Source organism: Chlorocebus sabaeus, chromosome 23 (genome assembly GCF_047675955.1).
Source record: "Chlorocebus sabaeus isolate Y175 chromosome 23, mChlSab1.0.hap1, whole genome shotgun sequence".
NCBI lineage: Eukaryota > Metazoa > Chordata > Mammalia > Primates > Cercopithecidae > Chlorocebus > Chlorocebus sabaeus.
Window position 1 is genome coordinate 57413102 of NC_132926.1, and position 26540 is coordinate 57439641.

Genomic DNA, 26540 nt, shown 5'->3' on the forward strand with positions numbered 1-26540 from the left:
ATTCATAAACACAAAGATGGCAACAATGGACACTAGGGACTACTAGAGGTGCGTGGGAGGGGAGCAAGGACTGAAAAATAACAATTGAGTACTATGCTCAGTAGCTAGGTGATGGGATCAGTCATACTCCATACCTCAGCATCATATGATGTACCCATGTAACAAACCTGTGCATGTACCTGCTAAATCTAAAATAAAAGTTGGGCCGGGCACGGTGGATAAAAGGAGAGCCTGTAATCCCAGCACTCTGGGAGGCCGGGATGGGCGGATTACGAGGTCAGGAGATCGAGACTATCCTGGCTAGCATGGTGAAACCCCGTCTCCACTGAAAAATACAAAAAATTAGCCAGGCATGGTGGTGGGCACCTGTAGTCCCAGCTACTTGGGAGGCTGAGGCAGGAGAATGGCGTGAACCCAGGAGACGGAGCTTGCAGTGAGCCAAGATCGTGCCACTGCACTCCAACCTGGGTGACAGAGCGAGACTCCATCTCAAAATAAATAAATAAATAAATAAATAATAAATAAATAAATAAAATAAAAGCTGAAATCATACATCTATATCTATCTATATATATGAAAATAACTAGATAAAGGAAGTAAGGAAGGAAGGCAAAGAAGCAGGAAAAGATCTAGATGCCATCTACTCTCAGAAGTGTTGGAACCAGTATCCACTCAATCAAAGACTTAATACAGAGAAGCAATTTTGAATATAACATTGTGATAAGTAGTTTGTATTGCATCAAAATATATACTAAGATGTAAACTTCAAGATGCCAAGGAGCTATCTAGTTAGAGGGTAAAACTAACACATAGAAAAAAGATACAAGTATTTCTATTTTCTGCTTAATATATGTCTCTAACAGTTTGCCTCTAAGCCTTGTAAAATTGTATTATATTAAGTACAAAAACCCTATAGAATAAGCCTTAGAAGTATCAAGGTCTGAAAATCTTTGAAAAGTGCAAACATGTTTCAGGTACTCTTTACCTTGTTGGTATAAGGCAGAGATGTTACATTTTGCTATTACTTATAGTTTGAAATAGCTTCCTTGATTTTTGTAATCAAGTATCTTTGTGCAATTGCTGAGCATCTTGAAAACACTTCAAAATCAACATAACTATATATTCGGTAGAAGTACCAAAGCAGCAGCAATTAAGCCCAGAGCTGCTAGCTGATATTTAGGAGTATCAAGTCACATTTTCTGCCCTATGAGAAATTGTCCTAACTGGTTTACAACATAAAAATGGGTGAATCAGTGTTATATCAGGAAATGATTAACACACTCTCTAGCTACTTCTCTCAAGGGAAAAGCCACATAACTAATGTCACTAGGTTTATATCTCTTCTTTCTAGGAATAATGTTTCTAGGTTAAGACTGAAGTCAGTGGCAAGCGTGTGTGTGTGTGCATACAGGGGGAAGATGGGGGGCAGCCCAATCTCTCTTCACACATCCCTCAAAGTGGCAAATATTAGAATGTTCTCATACTTGATTTTCTGGTGAGCAAATACAGTCCTCATTTAGTAGGCTGCGTAAAAGAAAAATAGGAGATTTTTCAGTAATCTCCTCTTGTCAGACTTCGCATAACATAAATGTATCAGTGGAAGATTAAAGGCCAATTCATGAAAATAAAATAGAATGACTTGAGGTGATTCAGGAAGAAGTGAACACAGTCATTGTTTGTAAATGAAGGTTAATGATACCTTTGCACTAGCTGCAATTTTGTAGCATGCATATTTTGATGAATTATACCAAGGATGTATCATAATTTGTGATCTATATTCAAGACTCAAAGTGAAGTAGTTATCCACATTTTATTGTCAGTCATTTCTTTTCTCTGATCAGAACCCCCCTTCCCCATATCACTAAACTCTCTCTATATGAGTGTATATATTTTTTCAGACTATTAGTTCCCCCTGGAGACTATGATAACACTGACCAGACACAACATGATTAAAGAGAAAGAAATAGTTGTATGAGTCACCTACACATGTCAACAGGGGCTCAAAGGGATGGCTTTAAATTTTTTAAATTTAGATTTATTTACTTTAAAAGTTGTTGATAGAGGCCGGGCACGGTGGCTCATGCCTATAATCCCAGCACTTTGGGAGGCCGAGGCAGGCGGATCACCTGAGGTCAGGAGTTCGAGACCAGCCTGGCCAACATGGTAAAACCCCGTCTCTACTAAAAATACAAAAATTAGGCAGGCATAGTGGCAGGCACCTGTAATTCCAGCTACTCAGGAGGCTGAGGCAGGACAATCGATTGAACTCTGGAGGTAGAGGTTGCAGTGAGCCGAGATAGCACCATTGCACTCCAGCCTGGGGGAAAAGAGTGAGACTTGATCTCAAAAAAAAAAAAAAAAAAAAAAAAATTGTTGATAGAATTTTTACATTTCACCTCAAAAAGACTGTACAATATCACTGCTGACAGTACATTTACCCAGAGACTGACTTTATGCTAACAAATATTCTGTTCAGATTGTCAGCAAAACTGAAATGAATGAGCTTAGCACAATTCAAATGGATCTTCGGCATATCATCAATCAATTAAGTTCTCCCTGGCACTCTTAGGTTAATATCAAAGTATACAATACAACATCATCCATTTTATTTAGCATTCTTTGTGTGCAGTCCCATAAAACATGCTACAGAGGTTTCCTGATCCCTCGCTTCTAGACGAGAGTGACTCTGACAGTGACAAAGCAGAAGCTGAGGAGATGTGACCAGGGATTGTTCTCACAGGCTTCTTTGTCTCTGGGGCAAGGTGTGTGTCTCCACAATAATCAATACTGACCCTTGGTGGTTTGGATAAAGAAAAAAAAAAAAAAGACAAAAATTAAAGTTCAAAATAACCAAATTCAAGGATAAAAGTCCAAAAAGCAGGAAGAAATGGATGAGTGTGAAAATGTCAGAGAGATGGAGTAAACAGCCCAGAAAGCTCCACTTCAGTTTCATTGACTCAGTTGCAATCCACCTCAGTGAAAGAGGAGCAGAGAGAAATGCTGCGAGGGTGATGCTGAGACCATTTCTGAAAACTGGAAAGCCATTTTGAAAAAATTCCAACATCGATTCTTATTTAGCCTGGATTTGGTTTACTTCAGGCAAATGTATTAAATTCAGATTTCATTCAGAAGCAAAGTCAATCTTATTGAAATTACAGAATAGCCATTCTTGCCACGTTCAGTTTCTATGTGGCAGGGAACTACCCTGGGTTTACCTGCCACAGTAGGATAAAAACTTCTGCTTCAGAGGAAGCAAGAAAGAATAACAGGATAATAGTGACTGCAAACTCTGCTTTCTGACATGATTGTTGTAGCATGTGACTCTGGAGCAATGTAATGTTTCTCTTAACTATGTTAAATGTTAGCACATTTTGTATTTAAAAGATCCCAAAGGTGAATCTTCTATAGCTGCTATTCCTACTCTAAAAGTCAAGTACTCTTAGGCGTGAAAGTGGGGAGCATGGGGTATGATTGCAAAAGGGGAGCAGAATCTCTGTGGTCTCTGAGTGTTACTGATATGGACAGGAGACAGGGAAATACTGGGTAGAAGAGGGCAGTTCCCCAGCAAATTCCCCACCCTCAAGCCTGGAGACCCATGGCCCTAACTTGGAACAGGCATTTCTGTTTTCTGTTGAAAAGTTGTCTTTTGGCCCACCACAACCCCCTATCCTGTACCCGTGTAAACTGCAAACCCCAGGCTCCAGTAGCTGATGAGGAGAAGAGCAGACAAGGAGACTAGGAGATAAGCACATGAACAGCAGAATGGTGTTGCAGAGAAAGAGAGAAGGGAAGGCATGTCTGAAAGCTGAGAGGAGTTTGGCTGGGGGCAGTCAGAGGGGAATTTAGCAGCTGGACGGCCAAACTCCAGGGGAAAATCATCTTCCCATTCCATTCCCCTTTCCAGCTCCCCATCCATCCTGCTGAGAGCCCCCTCCACCACTCAATGAAACCTCTCATTCATCCTTCAAGCCTGTGTGTGACCCAATTCTTCCAGGATGCTGGGCAAGAGCTCAGGATACAGAAAGCTGTCACACTGGCCTTCTGCCTTTGTGAAAAGGCAGACGGTCCATTGAGCTGGTTAACACTTAAGCTGTCTGTAGACAGCAAGGCTAAAGGAGCATTGTAACACTGGGGCTGCAGGCACCCACCCCTAAGCATGGGGCTGGAGCCCACAGCACTCACCCTGGCTCCTACACCTGCCCATCTGTGTACTCTCCCTCCAGTCAGGGGTTTGAGCAGCAGCAGTGACCAAACAGGCTAGCCACAGCCCTGCTGCATGTCCTATGAGGGGGATCAGGGGACTTTCTTGTTTCATTACTAGTAAAAAGAAATGTCACATACATATATACTATGTTAAATGTATGTATAATATTAAAAGAAATTAGAAGAAATTCCTTTAAAATTGTGATTGGGTTCATAAAGTTGCCTTTTAGCTTTATGTACTTTCTTTTACTTTTTTTTAAGAGATGGGGTCTTGCTTTGTTGCCCAGGCTAGAGTACAGTGGTGCGATTATAGCTCACTGCAGCCTCAAACTTTCCAGCTCAAGAGATGGTCCCACCTCAGCTTCCCAAGCAGCTGTGACTACAGTTAAGTGCCACCATACCTGGCTAATTTAAAAAAAAAAAATTTGGAGAAGACACAAACCATCCTTGCTATGTCCTGACCCACAGACTCTATAAACATATTAAAATAGCTATTTTATACCATGAAGCTTTGAGGTAGCTTGTTTTGTAGTAAAAATAATGGAAACAGGATTCTTCTAACCTGAATAAAAACCATAACACTAAAACAAAATAGACCATCAAACTCAAGGAATTTGGAAACCAGTGTCAGTCAGTATTCTTTGGTTGCATGCAACCAAAATCCACTCACTTAAGCAAAAGAGAATTTACTGGCAGGATTTGAGGCTGGAAAGGTCTAGAGGAATTAAGAATAATTCCACTTAAAAAGGCCCTCTGAGGGCCTGGGCAGAAGGAACTGATGAAGAATTTCTTCAAGTCTCAAGCACTGCTATGAATGTGCTCTGACCAGAGTCAGTTGTGTCACTCTGATTAAGATTTTAATTACAAGGAAAGTAATCAGTCAACCCAGACTGAGCCACATGCCTGCACCTTGTCTAGCAGAAGACGGGCACAGTGATTTGCAGCTTCGCCAAGATCAGCATACAATGGGGAAGGGCTAAGTACCCCAAGGGAAATCAGGGTGCTCTTATTTACAAAAGGAGGACTAGATATGCAAGCATCCAAAACTCATGTTGTATGGAACTAGTAATTCAAATGTTCTCTCACTGCACCATGAGGCTGGTGGCTTCAGGTTCTGAAACCAGCTTTATTCCGGTGTTGATAGTACTCAAAGGTGACTGAAGTGGATTAGGTTTCTGGTAGTTGTTCAGTGCAGACTGGAGTTTAAGGTGTTTCCTGCTTCGTATTTGCATAACCAATACTGTCTTGGGTACTGAGAGTGAGTAGATGAGTCATTCTCTAGTTGATTCATAGTAAAAGCAGTGGCGGTTGTCTATTGCTGAAGATGACTTTTTATATTGGTAGCAGTAGCGCTCACCCAGGCCCCCTATCACACAGCTATGTGACTGTTGGTTGCTAATGACAACTACTTTCCCTTCTCCAGAGAACCGGCCTCAACTGGGGAGGACTCTGTCCTCCCTATAGTTAGTGACTAAGAAGGACTTATGACAAAGGTTAGCCCTTTGTTTCAAAGGGAGATATCTCTGCTGCACTCTAGAGTTTGCAAACTCTGGCTGGTTCCATATGGCAAGCTTATTTTGAGGAAATACACCAACCATATGATTTCACTGGGAAAGCAGAGCCCTCATATTGTATTTCAAGATCTGCAGTACTACTGCTGAGAAAACATGCATTATGAAAGAAAACAGGATCTGGCTCCATTGTTTATATAAATGATGCTTAGTAAAATCCATGTTAGAGGAATACCAATGTCATGGGCCGAGTACAAATTTTTTGATTCTAGAGTTTGCACTCTAGAATCCTCTTCGTGTGAATCAGGCCAAGGAGAGACTTCACCTGAATTCACATCACATGCTTGCTTGTCTCTGTCCCTTTCTTTGCTCCACTTCCTTTCTTACAGATTTCTACCGAGAGACGGTCCTCAATAAACAACTTGCATAAGAATCCCCATCTCAGGCTCTGCTTCTAGGCAACACCACTTAGAACATGAATCTGTGTCTGTGGTTCTCAAACTTTTGCGTTCATCAAAATCATTTGCAAGGCTAGTTAAAAACACAGATCACTGGGCCCCTTATCTCAGAATTTCTGATTGAGTAGGTCTGGGGTGTGGCCAGAGAATGTGCATTTCTAGCAAATTCCCAGGTAATGTTGATGTTGCTGGTATAGGTACCATATTTGGAGAATCATCGTCTTGGTGATTGCTAGGTGCTATGAGAAGTCTCTTCCTTACTTCATTCCTATGACAAAACTATTTTGCCAGGTAGCCCTGCCATGGAACCTGAAATTCATGCTCAACTCTCTTTGGTTAGGAGGTTGAAGACTGAAGTATAAATGCAAATGTTATCCAGAAAAACATAACATATTATGTTTTATCCCTTACACTGACTTTAGTATAGTATGGTTTACTTAGCCAGTTACCTGGTAGAGCTCCGAGAAAAAAGGCAATAAGAACAGGAAGGTTTTGACAGGGTAAAAAAATCAAGAAAGTCCCATCACGGTATATTTCCAACTCACTTTAGTCACAGAATTCTTTCTTCAAACAAAAACTTCAGAGAAAGTCCAATATAGGACCCAAGTGGAAAGACTAAAGAAATCATTAGGGCTGACTGGTCTTCACACTGGCTGAGTTGGCTGGTTCAAGAGGTGCAGGATCTTTAGCTATTTCTGTTTGATCCAGGCCTGCTCTGGGGCTGGTTCCATAAGGCAAGCTTATTGTGAGGAAATACACCAACCATATGATTTCACTGGGAAACCAGAGCCCTCATATTGTATTTCAAGATCTGCAGTACTACTGCTGAGAAAACATGCATTATGAAATAGAAAACAGGATTTGGCTCCATTGTTTATATAAATGATGCTTAGTAAAATCCATGTTAGAGGAATACCAATGTCATGGGCCGTGTACAAATTTTTTGATGTTTTCCCTTCTGTGTATTTCATGGTCTTGCTTTTTGTTCCATTAAAAAAGTCTAGGGCATATGAAAATGCTTAAGTAGCCACACATTGCGGCCGGTGATGGCTTGGTTTTGATGAATGATGTGGGATTGCGCAGCTCATTGCAAAGTAATGCTTTTAACTTAAATCAAATCAGTTTTAAGTGAACATGTTTTGCACATTTATGCTCCAGAGTTTGAAAAAGCTTTCTTCCTAGGAAACAGCACTTCTTCAGACACTCCCACCAGTGGGGGGTTGGGGGGGTCGCCTCTCTGGCTCAGTCAAGGAGAGTGTTTACTTGCTTTGTCTTCAAACTGCTACAAGTTTAGGGCCCACAGGGCTGCTGTCTTCTTAATGAAGCGGTTAATGATGTGTGAATTATAGATCCTGACAACCCCTTTAATAAAAACAACAGGACTGCATCCACAGTATAGTGTGGCTGCTAAGTAATGACAGACTGTCTGCTTAACATAATGCAGTGTCTTTAAGTAAAGCGCCATTCTTGCATGGCGGCATTGAAAATTCCTAGTCAGTGCGGAGAAGAACAAGCATCCTGAAGAACACGTTGATGCACAGGACACTTCTTTTCCACTCAGCTGGGGCTTGGAGTGCAGGAGCCAGAGAGATTTTAGAGACACAGCAGAATCACGAACAAGCAGCTGTTTATACTCTTTGCTTTGTCGCCTTTGCTTTCCTGTGAGGTGCCCCTGATAGCAAAGGGCTGTATGATGGATGTTTTAATAGTCTAAAAGTTGCCCTCTTCTCCCCCTCCTCCTCACTGGAGCACAGGAATGCTGGCTTTCCAGTTGATTTCAAAGAACTAATTGTCTGCTCTGAATACCTACTGATGCTTGGATGGCATAATATGTGCGCCTGGACTTAGCCAGACAAGCCGTGCGGAGGCCCAGCTGTGGAGCCAGGCACATTCTGGTTGCTGACCTGGACAGTCAGAATGCATGAAAGCCAGGCTTGTGGGGAGCTGAAACACAAACCCAAACCTAAACAAAGCCTTTTCTCCATTTAATTTGGTGGCCACTTTTAAGAAAAAGTGAATTCACTTTCAATCCCTCTATAGGCACTGAATGTGGATTCACAGGCCAAAGTTCGATCTCTTTATCATTATCCTGGGGATGAGAAAATCCAAGTCCGCCTTGTTTAGGCAGGGGTAGTTTCCCTTTAAACAGTTCAAGGAACTGTTTGTCTAACCCTCACCATTTGAGGTGACAGATAGCAAAGCAAAGCAAAGAGAATGGCATGCATTCACAAGCGCACACAAACCTTTCTGTTTGTTCCCAGAGCTGGGAGACCAGCCCAGCAACAAAATCACTGCACCACTGAAAGGGCATTGACATGCAAATGAGGCTCGGGGCACCCTGCTTGGTTTCAGAAAAGCCCCGCTTGCCACGCTGGGAAAGGCTGCCTGATGGGACAGGGGCTCGCTATGCCTTCTTCTGAGGTTCTCTCAAGCTGGAAAAGCACCTCAAGGGCAAGGCCAGGATCAGCTCAGGTGAAGCTGAGTTTTGGGGAAGGGGAGGGGAGGGGAGGAGATTGAGTATCAGGCAAGTCATTGCAATTAAAGGGTGAACAACTGTCCTGAAGACTGAGGGGAGATCTGGGATCCAGGATTTCTCAAACTGGGACAAGTTGGTCACCCTAGTTAAGAATGATTTGCTACCCTTAGCTTTCTCAGCTAGAAAGCAAACAAGAATCATTGTCCATTGTGGAAACAATAAAATCCACCGTGAATCTTGTTAAAAACTGGATGGGGTTGCTCATGCCTGTCATCCCAGCTCTTTGGAAGGCCAAGGCAGAAAAGAATCACTTAAGGCCAGGAGTTCGAGACCAGACTGGGCAACACAGCAAGACCTCATCTCTACAAAAAAATTTAAAATTAGGTGGGTGTAGTGGTACACATCTGTAGTCCCAGTTATTCGGGAGATTGAGGTGGGAGGATTGCTTGAGCCCAGGAGGTCAAGGCCGCAGTGAGTTATGTTTGTGCCATTGCACTCCAGCACGGATGACAAAGTAAGACCCTGTCTCAAAACAAAAAAACAAAAACAAAAACAAAAACAAAAACAAAACAGGCAGGATGTGGGTGGCTCATGCCTGTAATCTTAATCCTAGCACTTTGGGAGGCAGAGGTGGGTGGATCACTCGAGGTCAGGAGTTCAAGACTAGTCTGACCAATAGGGTGAAATCCTATCTCTACTAAAAAATGCAAAAATTAGGTGTGGTGGTGCACACCTGTAATCCCAGCTAATTGGGAGGCTGAGGCAGGAGAATTGCTTGAACCCAGGAGGTGGAGGTTGTAGTGAGCTGAGATCGTGCCACTGCACTTGAGCCTGGGCAACAGAGCAAGACTCTATCTCCAAAAAGAAAAAAAACAGAATCTCTTTATAATCTGCTATATCTGCTATTTCTTTGTCCTCCTTCACTGATTTCCATATCTTAAACACATCTACTATAAGTAGCAAAATTAACTAGTTATTTTCTTTCTATTTTTTAGTCTCTGAGCTCCTCCCATGGGGAGAAAGCTAATAAATCAAGCGACTGTCTGTGGGAAACAAAGCACATAGAGCATTCATTATAATTATTAGTGACCTACTATATGCTGGGTGTTAAGTTACAGCTTTCCTGTTTATTCATTGGCTGACCATTGTCAGTGGTCCTATGAAGTAGGTGACACTCTGCCTGTTGTGCAGGTGATCAAACAAGGAGCTGATAGGTTGAGTATGATTTTCATAAGTTTATACAAGTGGCAGATCTGAAACAAAACTCTTGATTCTCCATCCCCAAGTCCTGCGGTGCTCCTCAGAACATCACATTGTGTCTTAAAGCATTATTGGCGATTGGTGTAAGGAATATCTGCATAATACTGAGCCAGACAGTTTACAGGTTTTGAAACAATAATGTCATTCATCAAATTCTACATTTTGCATAATTACGATCAAATTAATACATGAGTGTTGTAAAATCATTAATATAGCTATGAATATAAAATGAAAGAAAAAAGTTTCCCTACTCAATCTCTCTCAGCTCCCCAGTCCCTGGAGGCAACCACAGCTATCAGTTTCTTATATAACTTTATGGAGACTTCCACATATATAAATATTATCTCCATGTCATGTCAGTACATAGTATGCAAAGAACTTTTTATTTTTATTTTTTTAGCAACTGAGCTGCACCTCAGTCAGATAGTGGTATTCTGACACAGGAATGTATCACTCAATTTAAACAGTTTCCTATTAAGGATATTGAGGAAGTTTTCATTTTTTTTTCTATTACAAACTATACTATGATGAATATTCTTGTACACATATTTGTGCTGTTTTTTGAGTATATCTGAAAGGCAAATGTCTAGAAGAGGTGCGGACATTTAAAATTTTGTTAGGTATTGCCAACAATTTGTTCAAACACATTAATTGTTATGCTAACCAATGAAGTAGGAGAGTCCTTGTTTTTGTTTCTCATCCTGGAAAACACTAAATGTTAGAATATGTTCTAACATATTGGTCAGTCTAGTAGCTAAAAAACCCTCTAATTTCATTGTTGTTTTACTTGCATTTATTTATGTGAGCACTTGAGTATCTTTATATATGTTTATTTGGCATCAGTATTATCTTTCAACAAATTCGTGCCTGTGCCTGGTATTGTGGTAAGTGCCAGGAATACAAAGATATATAGGATAAGACGCCTTTCTTTAGGGAACTCATGGTCTATCAGACACATAAACAAAAACTGCAGTGAAGTATTATAGGCACCACAGAAGAAGTTCATATAGAACACTGAGAGAGTCCAAAGAACCATGTGGGCAATTCTACTACGATAGGTCAAGGCTACAGGTCAAAGGGCACAGAGGAGCTGACCCTTGAATGGGACACAGTGGGAAAAAAATGAGTTTTAGAGATGGGGAGGCTGAAGTCCTGACTATGTTACTTATTGTGTTATCTTGGGGAATTTCTGTGACCTCTCTGACCTTCAGTTTCTTCACCTGTAAAATGGGGATTACGCTTTCTAAATCACATTGTTAGGAGGATTACATGAGGGAATGCTGATGTGTCGGTAACTGCTCCACATGAATTTTGTTGTTAAGAAAAAAAAATCTTCTTGTTTATTAGCTAGCTTTTCTTATATTCAAGTGATAGTACTTCCACCCTCATCCAATTTTCAATTTTCAAATACAAATTGGTAAGTATAGGGACTTCAGAGCATACCCTTGCTTCTTTGTGGTAATGTCCTGAAATCACATAACTGCTGTTATTGTTTTTTTGTTGTTGTTGTTTGTTTGTTTGTTTACATGGAATCTCACTCTGTCACCCAGGCTGGAGTGCAGTGGCATGATCTTGGCTCACGGCAACCTCTGCCTCCCGGGTTCGAGGGATTCTCCTTCCTCAGCCTCCCAAGTAGCTGGTATTACAGGCATGTGCCACCATTGCTGGTTAATTTTTGTATTTTTAGTAGAGACAGCATTTCACCATGTTGGCCAGGCTGGTTTCGAACCACTGACCTCAAGTCATCTGCCCGCCTTGTCCTCCCAAAGTGCTGGGATTACAGGCATGAACCATTGTGCCAGGCCAACTGCTATTATTGTTATGTAATGCAGCTGACTTATGTTTCCATAGTTAAAGACAATAATTACTTCCTGATAGAAATAGTTTATGAAACTGTTGAAAGAATGCTTAATGCCAATTGGAAGATGAGAGGAGACCGAATTCTGAGTTGTGATTTGGAGAGAAGTGTGGTTGAAGCCATGTCTGTGCACTTGTGAGAAGCTAGAACATCTTAAGTACCAGCAGTGCCTTGATGCTCTCCATCAAAGATTGGGAACCATTTAGGATTTCCCAGTACCAAGTGAAGTGTTCAGATATGCTGAAAGCAGACCAAGAATCTTCCAAATGACATTACTCTTTTAGTTTCCATTTTAATGTAACACAGATTTACTGAACTGCTTACCAAAATGAACAGTTACTCTTTAGGAAAGCTCCTGGGGGACATTGGGGTCCAAGAACTTTGCCTTTATGACTGGAAAGCAGCAGGTTTAATCGTTTTAAACAAATATCATTCATTAAAATAAACAAGTATCATTTGTGAAAATATTTGTGTATTCTGTTTTCCTTAAGAGAGCATGAATGGATTTATACACTTTGAATGTCTCCCAGTGGGTTTTGATACTTGAGAAAATCCACTTGGTCATTTGCTGATGTATAGAACATGTTTGCAAATGGGCAGTTTTTACATGCAGGCTGTCAAAACTACCCGTGGATAACAAAGAGCTCATGTCAAGAAGAGTTTGTTGCTTTCACACTCTGAACGGTCAGTTCTCAGGTCACATGTGGGCAGGCCTACGCTATACTTACCACTTGTGTGCCCTAACCAAGAGTGTAGTGCAGCCAATGTGTGGTTTGCCCTAAATATAGCCAAGTTCCTATAATATTTAAGAGACAATAACCTGCAGGGAACGCAAGTACTTTTCTTGGAAGTCAGTCATCCAAAGCCTCCAACCTAGAGCTCAAGGTGGGCTGAAAGTGGCAGAGTAACTTCCCCAATGCTTGTTGCCTTCCCATAAAGAGGAAGGCCTTTAGAAGCCCAAAGTAATGACAAATTCAGGTGACTTTTTTTGGTCTTCTCTCCGTGTCATTTTTATCGAGGTGTAGCATGCATATAGTAACCTGCACAAATCTTAAGTTTAGATTGATGAGTTGATATCTGTCTCTCATGTGATTTGACATAAAACTTGAGTGCAAGCTGTAAAACACAAGCTTTGCAAGTATTTTGATATTAAAAGGATTTCTTTTTATATTTTCTGATTGCTAATTCTAGATAAATTAATTAAAGCTAAGCTTATCTCTCTTCCTCTCTGTGTGTTTGCTTTTCGTGTCTTAAGCACCAGGCTGGTCTGACTCTGTTTAGTATAGCCCTGCCTAAGAACAAGAGAGGGAAGATTGTCTTCCCTTAGTGGTTCCAGAGGGCATGCTCTTGTACCCATGGGAGCTCAAAAGAGAAAATCAGGCTGAGAAAATCTCTGAACATCTTGGCAATGTGTTTGAGGTGCTCTTAGGCAGTGCTTATTGAAAGCTACAGAAATTGTGACTCTAGGTTTGAAGCAATCAGTAAATCAAATGTAACATCCAAGGTAATTTTAGAGCATTCCCTGGGAAACGTGGCTCATTCAGTTACTCCTCTATCACTTAAAACAGAGTTCTTTGTCTTTGGGGTTGATGAGTAGGTATAAAAGCAAATCCAGAGCAAACTGTCAGATAAAGCAAACTCAATTCTCGTCCTATAATGACAAGGTCGTGCACCACATAGAACTGCTTTTAGATTGGCTTTGAGTAAACTCAGATGAAGAAAAATTTGTATTGGAAAAAAAAAAAAAAACTGAGAAAAAAACTCCTCCCACCTCACCTGAGAATACATAGGGATGAGAAGGCGTCTGGCTCTGGCAGGGACACTAGCAAATAGCTGTTTCCATTATGACTTCTTTACATTATTGAATACAATGGGAACTTTAAGGGCGACTGCAATAACAGTTTCTCATAAAAAATTAACAAAGAATTTATGGAAATGTAGGAAAAGTCCCAAAGCAATTAGCTTAGATTTCTCTAGAGTCTGAGAAAAGCCTGGATAATTGCATGCAGAAACCGCATAAAATGGCTATTTTCATTATCGCTGGATACAGAAAGTCCATTTTCATCACAATGGGATATAATGATGTTAAAGCTAACAGGGAGATATGTTTAAAAAGGTTACAACACGGTTTACCAAATGGTTTGATTTATGTAACTTCGGAGATACACACTTAAGATTAGTGTTAAGGGGACTGGAGAGGTTACCCTTGAAATTTCTAAAGACTTCTATATGATAAGAAAATATATTACAGTTTCTGAAAGCTAATTGTACATTACCACTAGGATGCACAAGAATGAATTTAATTTGTCTCAGAATTGAAAGCTGAATTGTACTACAAGCTGGCACATGAATATCCATTCTGACTGACTCTCTTGTAAATTGGCTATTATGTATGTTTAGAGGTGCACCTAGGGCTGGGGTCCTCTCCCTGAACGTCTTAGAAACTCTGAGGTCCTGGCACCCTAAGGAAGCAGAGGCAACATTCTGAAAACCTGCAGAGTCTTTACTAGGCCTAAAAAGAAATGAGACATCATTATGTAAATGTCACTATTTTCAGTAAAATAAAATAAAACGAAGCGCATCATCTTTTCTCGTGATGTTCATTCACGAGCACTGGCAGTTTAATGACTCTTCCCAAGTCCAAGAAAGCCATCTCCCTGGCAGTCTGTAAAGAAATGGGGAAAGAGACATAATACAGTGAGCTTTTATCAACCCCCAGTGTCCTCTGCAATGTCACAGACACGTACAGATCTGGATATCCTTTTCTATCTATAAAAAGCTGTAGTTAAGGCTGTGCCTGGGATTTGAATGATTCTTGAAACCATTAAATAGATTCTTGCTCTGAAGCCCACAGAATATTAATAACTTTTGTTAGCTGCAGTGTCAAAAGGATCATACAGTCTCAATCTTATTTGGTAAACACTCACTGTTTAAAAAAAAAAAAAGAAAGAAGAAAGAGATTATTTAAGTGGTTCCAACAAAAGCCTCAGCAGAGGTCCTACTCTGAATGGACACTGCTGCCTGGGGACAAATGTCAACACAGTTCAAGCTTTGTTAAAAGGACTGAAAGGATCTCCAAGCCTGCACATGGGCACGCTTATGACCAGCATTAAGAAAATCAATCTAAAATAACAACACCACATTCACGTCCCAACCTGGCCAATACACTTCCGCAGATGTGACAATCATATTTTGACAGTTCAGATAGCTGATAACGGATGGAAAAAGAAATTTCTATTTGACATGGGACCTGAGTTTACACAATTACAGCCCTTCTGTTTGTCTGGGGCACATTAAGGACGCAAAAAGTGGAGAGAACGAACAGAAGCCTGTATCTTGGTATAATCAATGCAAAGTGATATAAACCCCATCAGGATCATTCCAGTCTACTTTCAATTTTTATTTCCTTCTGCATTTAATAGTAGCCCAAAGAATAAATTAAGATTCCTGCAGTCCTCCTTGTTTCCCAGTCTGCCATCTTTTTGCTAGGCTCTTTGTCATTTCAAATACATTTTTTTAAGCACATCATTCACCTGGCTAATGAAAGAAAGGAAGGAAGAATGAATAGAAAGCTTTGTCGTAAATGGAACTGGCATTTCACTCAGACATTCTGAGCAGCTCTGACATTCAACACCCTTGTTCCTGAAACTCCTGGACATCTCCCATTCAGGCAGGTGAAATAAAGCTGTTCCTAGGGGGATAGTTTAAAACTACTTGTAACATGTTTTGATTTACAGATTATCAATTCTGCTGAGCAACAGAGGGACATATTTGGGAGTCACATAAACAAATATATTCAACGGTGCTGTGGATTAACCTAAAGTGACACATTTATTTAAAAATCTGCCTACTACTTGTCCTCATTGATTAAATGCCCTTAAGAAAGTAAGTCTGATGAAATGAAAGCCATTAAGATGCAGCACACCTCCTCTGCTCCTTTTGATGGTTGACACATTCCCTGGAGTGGGAGATTGGACGGCTGATAAGCTAACACTGAATTATAAGCACTTTGTGGAATGTCACTGGCAAATGAAAGATCTACTGTTTTGCTTGCAAAGCAACTGTATGCCTTAACAGCACAAAAATGGACACGGTGCAGAATTATTTCATCCTCTGTGCTTAGAATATAAACGAATGTGTACACCGTGCGTGCATTTTCACAGTAGAGATCAGCTCAGAGCCAGCTAGGCTTGTCTCTGACTGCAGTACCATTGATCATGAAAATAGAAGGGCCTGCCAAGGACTTTGCCAATGTTGTCAGGACTCCAACAAGCATTGGTTGATTTTGCTGTTGCCTGTTGTTACCTGAGCTTTCATAGTTTTGGAGAGGGGAATGTGTAGGGGCGTGAGAGTGTGTTGGTGGTGAAACTGAAGCATGGAGAGGTTAAATGGAAAACCTTTTTTTTTTTTTTTTTTTTTTTTTAGGAATTAGAGGTGTAAACAACATTCGAAGTGTAGAGGATAGGATGCCAACGTGGAGTTCATGCCATGTGGTTCCTTACTAGCCTTATGGGTTCGAGAAAATCACTTCAATTTGCTGAGTGTCCAGTTTCTTAAGCTGAAAAATGGAGCTAATAATGTTTGTTTTTTATTGGATTGTGGAGAGGATAGTGGGGGATAATGTACAAGGATGTGCTTTGTAAACAGTTCAACACCATATAAACATCAGGGGTCATCACTAACCACAATGAACTAGAGCACCAGGTGTTTGCTCCAAGTGGCGGACACTCCCATTGAGGGGCAGTGGGTCCCGAGGACACTCCCACTGAGGGGCAGTGGGTCTCCCCCTGGCGTTGGCCTCCCTGCCGTGTCCTAGTTCTCCTGCCTGGTGTCAGGCAGAATCACTGTGGATCTCCTCTGCAGACTGTTCAAGGCCCTAACAGAAGCACAGAGAAGATCTGAAACATAGTTTAGACCTCAATCTGAATGATGTAATGATGTTTAAGATTCGCAGTAATCACACTGTCTAAAATAAAAATAAAGGGACCCTGAAGTGCAATGAAACACTAGTAAATTTTGGAATTGCTTTGAAACTAAATTGGTGACAAGACTTGAGGAATAGTCAAACTACTTTTCTGTTGCCGTTTGTCTTTATGAGCAACAAAAATAAAAATAAAATCTTTAGTGAAAAGTTAATTTAAGGCTGGCCAGTGGCTCACATCTGTAATACCAGTACTGTGGAAGGCCAAGACAGGAGGATTGTTTGAGCCAGGAATTCAAGACCAGCCTGAGCAAAACAGCAAGGCCTCATTTCTACAAAAAATTTAAAAAGTTAGCCAGTAGCTGGGCATGGTGGTATGTGCCTGTAGTGCTAGCTACTGGGAGGCTGAGACAGGAGGATTGCTTGAGCCTAGGAGGCTGAGGCTACATGGAGCTGTGATTACACCACTGCACTCCAGCCTGGGTGACAGAGCAAGACCGTGTCTTTAAAAAATAGTTATTTTAGGTCTATCCACATAAATATTAATTTTCCTTCAAACCTTTCTCTTGGGTTTTGCCCATTAGGCACAGGCTTTTTTTCCCCCCAAAAGCTGTTTTGATAGCATTATTTGTTCCAAAACATCTGTGATTTGGATCAGGAAGAATTTGGGGCTGAGCTGACCCGTGTCCATATTACTATATGGCTCTCATGAGGCTTTCTCTCTGAGGCTGATTCTGGAGAGGGCTCCGGCTGTCCTGTTCCAGTCTGAAACTCAAGGTGGGGGTAGTACAACCAGTCCTGGTTAACCCCCTGCCATGTGGTAGCCATAAAATGAATTTGGCTCTGGTTTTTGCTTAGCCACTGCTAGCTGTGTTGCCCTGGACTTAGCTCTTAAAATTCTCTCATAATAATAATGATGCTACTAACTAGGATAATAGCAAGAACAATGATGATGACTTCTAATTACTGAGTGCTTCTCATGTGCCGAGCATTTTTATAAGGGTTCATATGTTGTATCTAAGGCCGGGCATGGTGGCTCACGCTTGTAATTCCAGCACTTTGGGAGGGCAAAGCTGGCGGATCACGAAGCCAGGAGTTCGAGATCAGCCTGGTCAACATGGTGAAACCCTGTCTCTACTAAAAATACAAAAATTAGCAGGGCATGGTGGCACGTGCCTGTAATCCCAGCTACTTAGAAGGCTGAAGCAGGAGAATTGCTTGAACCCGGGAGGCAGAGGTTGCAGTGAGCTGAGACTGAGCCACTGCACTCTAGCCTGGGACAGAGTGAGACTCCGTCTAAAAAAAAGTTAATAGAATTCTCCTAGGAAGCTGACATAGTGGGTACTGTTGTCACATCTGTGGTACCAGTTCAGATTCCTCCCTCAGATTCCATATCTGGTAGATTTGAAAAGAGGGATCAAACCCAAGGCTGGGTGACTGAATCCTGAGCTGCATCCACCTTGCTCACTTCACTGGGTTGTGGAGAAGATTAAATGTGATCGTGCCTGTGAAATCAGTTTTTAAAATATTTATTTATTTATTTAATAATTGTACTAGTGGCTGGGTGTGGTGGCTCACACCTGTAATCCCAGCACTTGGGAAGGCTGAGGCGGGCAGATTACTTGAGGTCAGCAGTTCGAACCCATCTGGTCAACATGGCGAAATCTCGTCTCTACTGAAAGTACAAAAATTAGATGAGTGTGGTGGTGCACATCTGTAATCCCAGTTACTCAGGTGGCTGAGGCATGAGAATCTCTTGAACCAAGGAGATGGAGGCTGCAGTGAGTGAGATCATATCATATCACTGCACTCCAACCTGGAGGGCAGCGGGGGAGACTCTGTCTCAAAAGATAAAAATAAATTTCAAAAATTGTTTTAGCAAACCATTTCTTATGAAAAACTTTGAAATCCCAAAAGGAAGGAAAAACCATTTATAACTCTATTGCTTTTTATAAAAAGATGTAAAGTCAAAAGTCCAAATCCCTTCCTACACCTCCCACCCCATCCCTCAGAGATAAACTCTAGTTAATAGCTGTTTTGTGTGCACTTCCAGATCTTTTTCCTGACGAAAGTTCGTTGAAGAGTAGCACACTCCAAAATCCAAGTGTGAGCCTGATTTGCTGCTGCTGCGGCATGAAGGTCACAGGCTGTCCTTGACCATCCAGCGTGTCAATTTCAGGATGCTCTGGCTGGCTTGAGCTGTGTGACGCTTCTGCAAGACCATCTGTGTGTGTCGAGGGACCGACGGCCCCCAGCTGGCCCATGTGCTGGGGAACCTGCTCTGACCGGTCTAGGATTTTTGTCCCAGAATGTGTCTCTTTATGCCTCTTTCTTTCTTCCTCTCTTTCTTCCTTGCCTGCTGACCCTCTTCTTTTAGATTGTCCCCTATCTTGATGTCAGCAGAAAACATTCTGAAGTGAAAGTGACTGGTGGGAAGGGGAGAAGGGGAAGAGAAAAAATTATCAATGTTCTATTGTTATTTTTAGCTGCTGAGACTCCCTTCTCGTGATTTAGCTAAGTGCTTTGGGGCAGAACCAGCCACCACACTTGGTAGCTTCAGCAGATGTCCTATTGCTCCCAAGGGAATAAACCAGATACCTGGAAGGAAGGGGAGACCTTGGAACTTTATAGGAATTGATGAATAGGTGGAAGAATGAGCTCGTGTTTATTCTCCAAGTGCCTGGTGAAACCCCTGCCCAAGCTCAGATCCCGGGCATAGAGCTCACCCTGGGCTTCTCCTGGCTGAAAAGCCCTGAGTGACAGTGGAGCTAGTGGCAGCAAGACGGATTTTCAAAGGATAAGTCCAGTGAATTTACTTGGTCAGATGGGGAGAACCAGTAGCCGATATTTCTGCTGTTAGGGCCATTTTATGCTGAAGGTTGTCAGGCATTCCATGGAATTCAGACCAGCCCAGTGGACTTTCTGGACACCCAGAGCAGCACTGCCTCCAACGTGGTCCAGGGGTCCTATCCACCTGGAAAACACAGTTTCTTTCTCAGAATAATTGTTTAAGTCAATACCGAATAGAGGAAATTGTAGTGACAGGACCTGTATACTTGATGTACACATCTTCTGCTCTTCTGCTCTTCACTTCTTTTTTCTTTTTTTTTTGAGACAGAGTTTCACTCTTGTTGCCCAGGCTGGAGTGCCATGGTGTGATCTCGCCTCACTGCAAACTCCGCCTCCCAGGTTCAAGCGATTCTCCCTCCTCAGCCTCTCAAGTAGCTGGGATTAAGGAGGTAGACGTTCCACTAAGAGAGGTTAGTCACTCGTGGCATCGTAACCATGAGAGGGAATCTATGAGTGGTTTATCAATGTCAGAAGGAGCCAGAAATCAAATTACAACTTAATATGCACAGTTGGGTGTATTTTATTATTTATAACACATGCTTCATTTTTAACACTCCTCTGAATGCAATGTCATTCTTCTGATGGGTCTCCCATCCTGAACCCCTCCCTCGCCCAACCTCCATCGTTTAAAATACTGTGAACTGTTGCTGTCAGGCAGGCTAGTACACATGGAGCCAGGGATATCTGGTTTCATTTTGGCTTTTTTTTTTTTTTTTTTTTTTTAAAGAAGTCAAGTCTAGGTCTCTCAGTTGCGTATTTCAAAAGCTTCATGAATTGAAATGAAGAAGAAATATTCTATTTTTGCATTAGTATATAACAAAAAGAGCTCGTGCTTACCTAGGAGATTCAAAAAACAAAAATAATAGACTCATTCAAAACTATCTGTGACTCTCTGGGAGACATTGTGCTAGGCATTCGGGATACAGACATAAGGAGTTAGACAGGGATCTGCCCTCATAGAGCTTACATTCTTGTTAGGGAAAAAGCAAGATAATTATAGATTGCAACTGAATGCTATGATCGAAAAACAGTAACTCTGTATGATAGAGAATCAGGGCCAGGCAGAGGAAGGGGCGGCTGTCTGGTGATTCTCCGCACAGGGAGGGGGCAATTAAGCTGGTTGGGGCAGAGATGTTAATTTTCAGATCCCTGTTAGACCATTTATAAATTCTGTTGGCAGGTCTCGAGCAGCTCATCATTGTAACATGGACAATGAGCTGGTTGCAGGAGGGTCACATGGAGAGTTCCCCCTGGAGATCTACTGGTTTGCTAGAGCTGCCATCACAAGGTACCACAGACTGGGTGGCTTCAGCAACAGACATTTATTTTATCATAGTTCTGGAGGCTGAGAAGCCTGATATCGAGGTGTTGGCAGGGCTAGTTTTTGGTGAGGCTTCTCTTCGTTGCTGTAGATGGCTGTCTTCTCCCTGGATCTTTATATGTCACCGTTTGTGCACGCGCAAGTCTGTGTCCAGATTTCCTTTTCTTCTAAGGGCAACAGTCATATTGGGTTAGGGCCTAACTTAGTGATCCTATTTTAACTTAATTACCTCTTTGAAGACCTTATTATCTTCAAATACAGCTACATTTTGAGGTACAGGGGGTGAGGACCTCAACTATGACTTTTGAAGGAACAAAACTGAGCCCTGCAGGAGGGGAGAAGAAGAATGTCTGCCTTTCTGAGAATGGTTGTAGATTTTTGTAGGGATGCAGTTTGGGAACGCTATCTTATCCTCTAGGTATCTTGTAATGTGCTGCACCTTGTGTCTAAGAAAAATGACCATCAGATGACACATTCAGGGATCATTTTGCATTCTTCAAGTAGACTGGGCATCAGTGGGTAGGTCCTGTCATGGGTGAGCCTCCTAGGAACCTTGGACTGGGCTGCAGATTTTTTTCCTTTAACAAAGTTTTACATCTGTCATTCAAAATGGGAAGTTGATGTGACTACCAATTCTGAAAAGGTGCTGCCAAACATTCTGTATCTAATTGAATATATATTAAAATTACCAAGCTAAATCATTAGAAAAAGAACACCTACTTAAAAAATTTCTGTTGATACGTTCATAATTTTGTACCACAAAAGGAAATCAATTGACAATTGATTGAAACCTATATGGTCAGCACTCTGCTAAGGGGGAACTAGAAACACACAAATTGATTTATTTTTTCTTTCACTCAGCAAATATTAAGTCTTTACTGTAGATTTGATCTACCATGTCCATTTTAGAAAACCAGAAATTAAAGCCAGAAATTATCTGGCTAAAGATAATTCAAGCATGATCTGAGTTCACTAACTGTGGTGGAGGTGGATATTAAAGTAAACAAAATAGGCCAGACTTGGTGGCTCACGCCTATAATCCCAGCACTTTGGGAGGCCAAGGTGGTCTGATCACAAGGTCAGGAGTTTGAGACCAGCCTGGCCAACATGGTGAAACCCCATCTCTACTAAAAATACAAAAATTAGCCAAGCATGGTGGCGGACGCCTGTAGTTCCAGCTTCTCAGGAGGCTGAGGCAGGAGAATCATTTGAACCCAGGAGGCGGAGGTTGCAGTGAGCCAAGATGGTGCCATTGCATTCCAGCCTGGTTGGCAGAGCAAGACTCCATGTCAAAAACAAACAAACAAAGCAATTAAAACAATGTGACACCTGAGTAGAGTAAGTGCAAATGCAGGCATGATCTGAGTTTATCCAATTTGTTCCATATGCTTTTTATTGCAAAATCCCACTACAAACCACTGTGCTGGGGGCGTAGTAGAGATAACACCAGAAAGGTCTGGGATATCACATAACTCAGAGAAGGTTTCCTGAAAGAGGAATCCCCAAGAATGAGATTGTGAGGGATGTGTGGTTAGTATCTACACAGAACAAAGGAGATGGTAAGGATGGAGCAGCAAGTTGTGAATAGCTGGGAAAGGAGTTAGAAGAAGAGTGGCTACAGAAAGGGATACTGGCTCCCATGGATTCTGGGCAGAACCTGTGAGTCTGTGTGTTTCTCTTAGTAGACTCGATTAATAAGTATGTATCAAAGAATCAAAGAAAATGGCCAGGTCTTTGTTTTACAAAGACACTCACATGAACATATTCAAACTGATACTCCCAGACTTGCTCTTACTCTACTCAGGTGTCACATTGTCTTTTGTTTTTGAGATGGAGTTTCACTCTATTGCCCAGGCTGGAGTGTAGTGGCACGATCTTGGCTCACTGCAACCTCCGCCCCTGGGATTCAAGCGATTCTCTTGCATCAGCCTCCTGAGTAGCTGGAATTACAGGTGTGCACATCCACACCTGGCTAATTTTTGCATTTTTAGTAGAGATGGGGTTTCACCATGTTGACCAGGCTAGTCTTGAATTCCTGACCTCAAGTGATCTACCCACCTTGGCCTCCCAAAGTGCTGAGATTACAGGGATGAGCCACTGCCCCCTGTCACATTGTCTTAACTGTTTACTTACATATCCACTTCCCACGTTTAGTCTGTGCTTTTCTGTAGTGCCAGAAGTGAAACCCACTGAATGCTTGATAAACATTTGTCAAATGAATGAATGAATCAATTTGGAATTTCTTGGAAAGCTTTTCTTTGTGTAGGTTCTTTCAGAATTTGTAGTAATTATATATACACACACACACACACACACACACACATTTGCATTATTTTGTATTTTTTAAGAGACTGGCTCTCACTATATTGTCCATGTGGGAGTGCAGTGGCCATTCACAGGTGTAATCACAGTGCACTACAGCCTCAAACTCCTGAGCTCAAGCCATCCTCCTGTCTTAGCCTCCTAAATAGCAGGGACTACAGGCATGTGCCACTATGCCTGGCCAATATATTTTTGAATTAGATTAAAAATGCATCCCTAAATTGTGGCACACAATAGTATCTAGACAGAGTTCTGAAGTACATTTGGATGCATGCATGACAAGCACGATCCATTAAAAGAGTTTTGGAAGGTATCTTTTATGCATTGTCTAAATGGGAGACTACTAAAAATGCATGAGAAAGAGAATGAGAGCACAAGTGAGAGTGAATTGAACTTAGCATTTGGAAAAAAAATGAGCACCTTGGCCACATTCATCAATTGTATCAAGATATTGTTCAGGCCTTGCAGAGATGGGAACACAGAATACCGTCGACTCTTAGTATTCCCAAGTATCAGAGTTCCCTGATATGCTTCTCTGTCATATTTGTGGGCTCACATAAAATCAATAGAAGTTCCAGGAGAGTCAGGAAAATATGTGAGGATAGCTTCTGGTTTCAGGGGATTTCAACTGATTCTAAGAAATTTGGACAGAAGACCAGTGAGAATCGCTTAGCAAAACAAAAACCGCTTTTGGGATGAATTATAACTAAATGAACGGGAAACACCAATAAATATTCCTATGTTGAAATTAATAGTATCTGGAGACAAAGTGATAGAAGATGAAATATGTACATTGGAAATCCATAATATAAAGTTTATTTAACCTTTATAAAATCATCATATTCAACAATAAGGGGTAATTAAATTATGATACATCCTTATGATAGATTACCTGATAGCCATTAAATATTATATATTTTTAAAATTTAAAACCTATGAAAAACAGTTGTGATGCAATAAACTAAAAAGTAGGTTACAAAAATATATAAATATTAAAAACACAGTTGTGTAAAAATATGTATAGGAGAAAGATCAAAGGCCTGGCTGCCAGAATGTTAACTCTGGTATTTTTATGTATATGTATATGTAATGTGCATGGGGGAACTATGGTCAGTGGTTTTTCTACATAGCTATTTTCTTATATTTTCCATGCCTTAAAAATAATTTCTTTTAGGCCGGGCATGGTGGCTCGTGCCTGTAATCCCAGCACTTTGGGAGGCCAAGGCAGGTGGATTACAAGGTTAGGAGTTTAAGACCAGCCTGGCCAACATGATGAAACCCATCTCTATTAAAAACACAAAAATTAGCCCAGTGTGGTGAGGCACACCTATAGTCCCAGCTACTCAGAAGGCTGAGGCAGGAGAATTGCTTGAACCCAGGAGGCAGAGATTGCAGTGAGCCCAGATTGCGCCATTGCCTTCCAGTCTGGGTGACAGAGTGAGACTCTGTTTCAAAAACGAAAACAAAAACAAAAACAAAAATTTCTTTTAAATTATGAAAATTTCAAAGAAATAGACAAGATTGGAAATCATGGAAATGATACTTATGCACCCATCACAAATATTAAACAGATGCTGATAATAGGCCGTGTTTGCTTCTGGTCTCTCCTTAAAACATACAAGAAATTTGACATTATAGGTAACAACTTTAGTTTCACTCCTCTCTCCTATTCCCCCACCCCCGCTTTGTAGAAGTAATCATGGTTTTTTTCTTTTGGTACATGTTTGCCTAGAATAAACATTGCATCTCCCAGATATTGCCATTTGAGTAAATTCTGGCCAGTGGAAGTGGAATTAAAGTAGAAGTTATATGTACAACATCCTGGAAGATTCCCTAAAGAAAGAAGGGCCCCTTCTCTTTCCTCTTCCTTCTTCACACTGGCTAGAGTGGGGCTATCATGGTAGGAGCTCTTTTGGACTACTAAGTAGAAGCTATGGGCTATGGATGGTGGAACTACGAGACAGAAAAATTCTGTTTTCTTCATGCCTGCAGAGTTGCCACCTCAACTTAAGCAACTTACCTAGACTTCTATTTGACAAATCTAATTCCAATGTATTTATGCCACTATCACTAAATTTCTTGTCACTGGTAGCCTAAGTTAACCCATATACTGTGCATTGTTCTGAAATATGTCTTGTATTTTTTAACACATACGTATGTATCCTAAATAATATATAGTATGTGTTAATATTATAACTAAATATTATACTGTACATATCCTTTTGTAATTTGCTTTTTAAAAAACATAAGATGTTTTCCATAATTATTCGTGTTGATATCTGTAGATACAGTTCACTAATTTTGACTGTTACATATTATTCTACAGTTTACGTCTATCACCCTTGAGGAATATATAGATTGGTTTCACTTTTTTATTGTTATAAAAAGTGCTATAACAAACATCTTTGTACATGGTTTGTTGTGTAAAATGGTGAGTTTCTCGAAGGTGGATACCTAGTGGTGGAGTTTCTGGGTTAAAGAGTACACATGGCCAGGCTTTGTGGCTCATGCCTGTAATCTCAGCACTTTGGGAGGCCGAGGCGGGTGGATCTCCTGAGGTCAAGAGTTCAAGACCAGCCTGACCAATATGGTGAAATCCCATCTCTACTAAAAATACAAAATTAGCCTGGCATGGTGGTGCATTCCTGTAATCCCAGCTACTTAGAGCCCGAGGCAGGAGAATCTCTTGAACCTGGGAGGCAGAGGTTGCAGTGAGCCGAGATTGCGCCACTGCACTCCAGCAATGGGTAACAAGAGTGAAACTCCATCTCAAGACAAAAAAGAAAGAAAAAAAGAAAGAAAAAAAGAAAGAAAAAAAAAGAGTACACACAGTTTTAAATTTTACTAGGTCTTACCAAAGTGGTTGTTCTAAAATCTACTCTTTCCGGCAATATAAAAGAGTTTCTATTTCTTTTCATCCTGATTAACGTTTGATATTATTGAGCTTTTCAATTTTGGCCGATCTGATGAATATGAAATGGTGTTTTACAGTCATTTTCAATTTCTCCATTTTTCATGATGAAAATGTATCACCTTTATAATTAAGAAAGATAAATATTAAAACCTCTCCCAGCTTGAATCTCAAGATGTACATTAAGTTGCTTCAGGGAGTCTAGACATGTATCAAGTATCAGTGGGGAATCTTTCTCATCCATATGGTTCTCTCTCTAAGCTCCTAGAGGCATCTAATCTATTATTCTAGAAATGCTGTGTACAGTAATACACGACAATAAACTTTTGTTCTGCTTAACACACTTTCTATGAGAGTTTCAAAATCATAGTGCTGAAGCCAACTGAATTGGTGACCTGTGACTTAGTGTTTCTGGATGCCTTGCTACAAAATTGTCTTGTTCTGCTGCC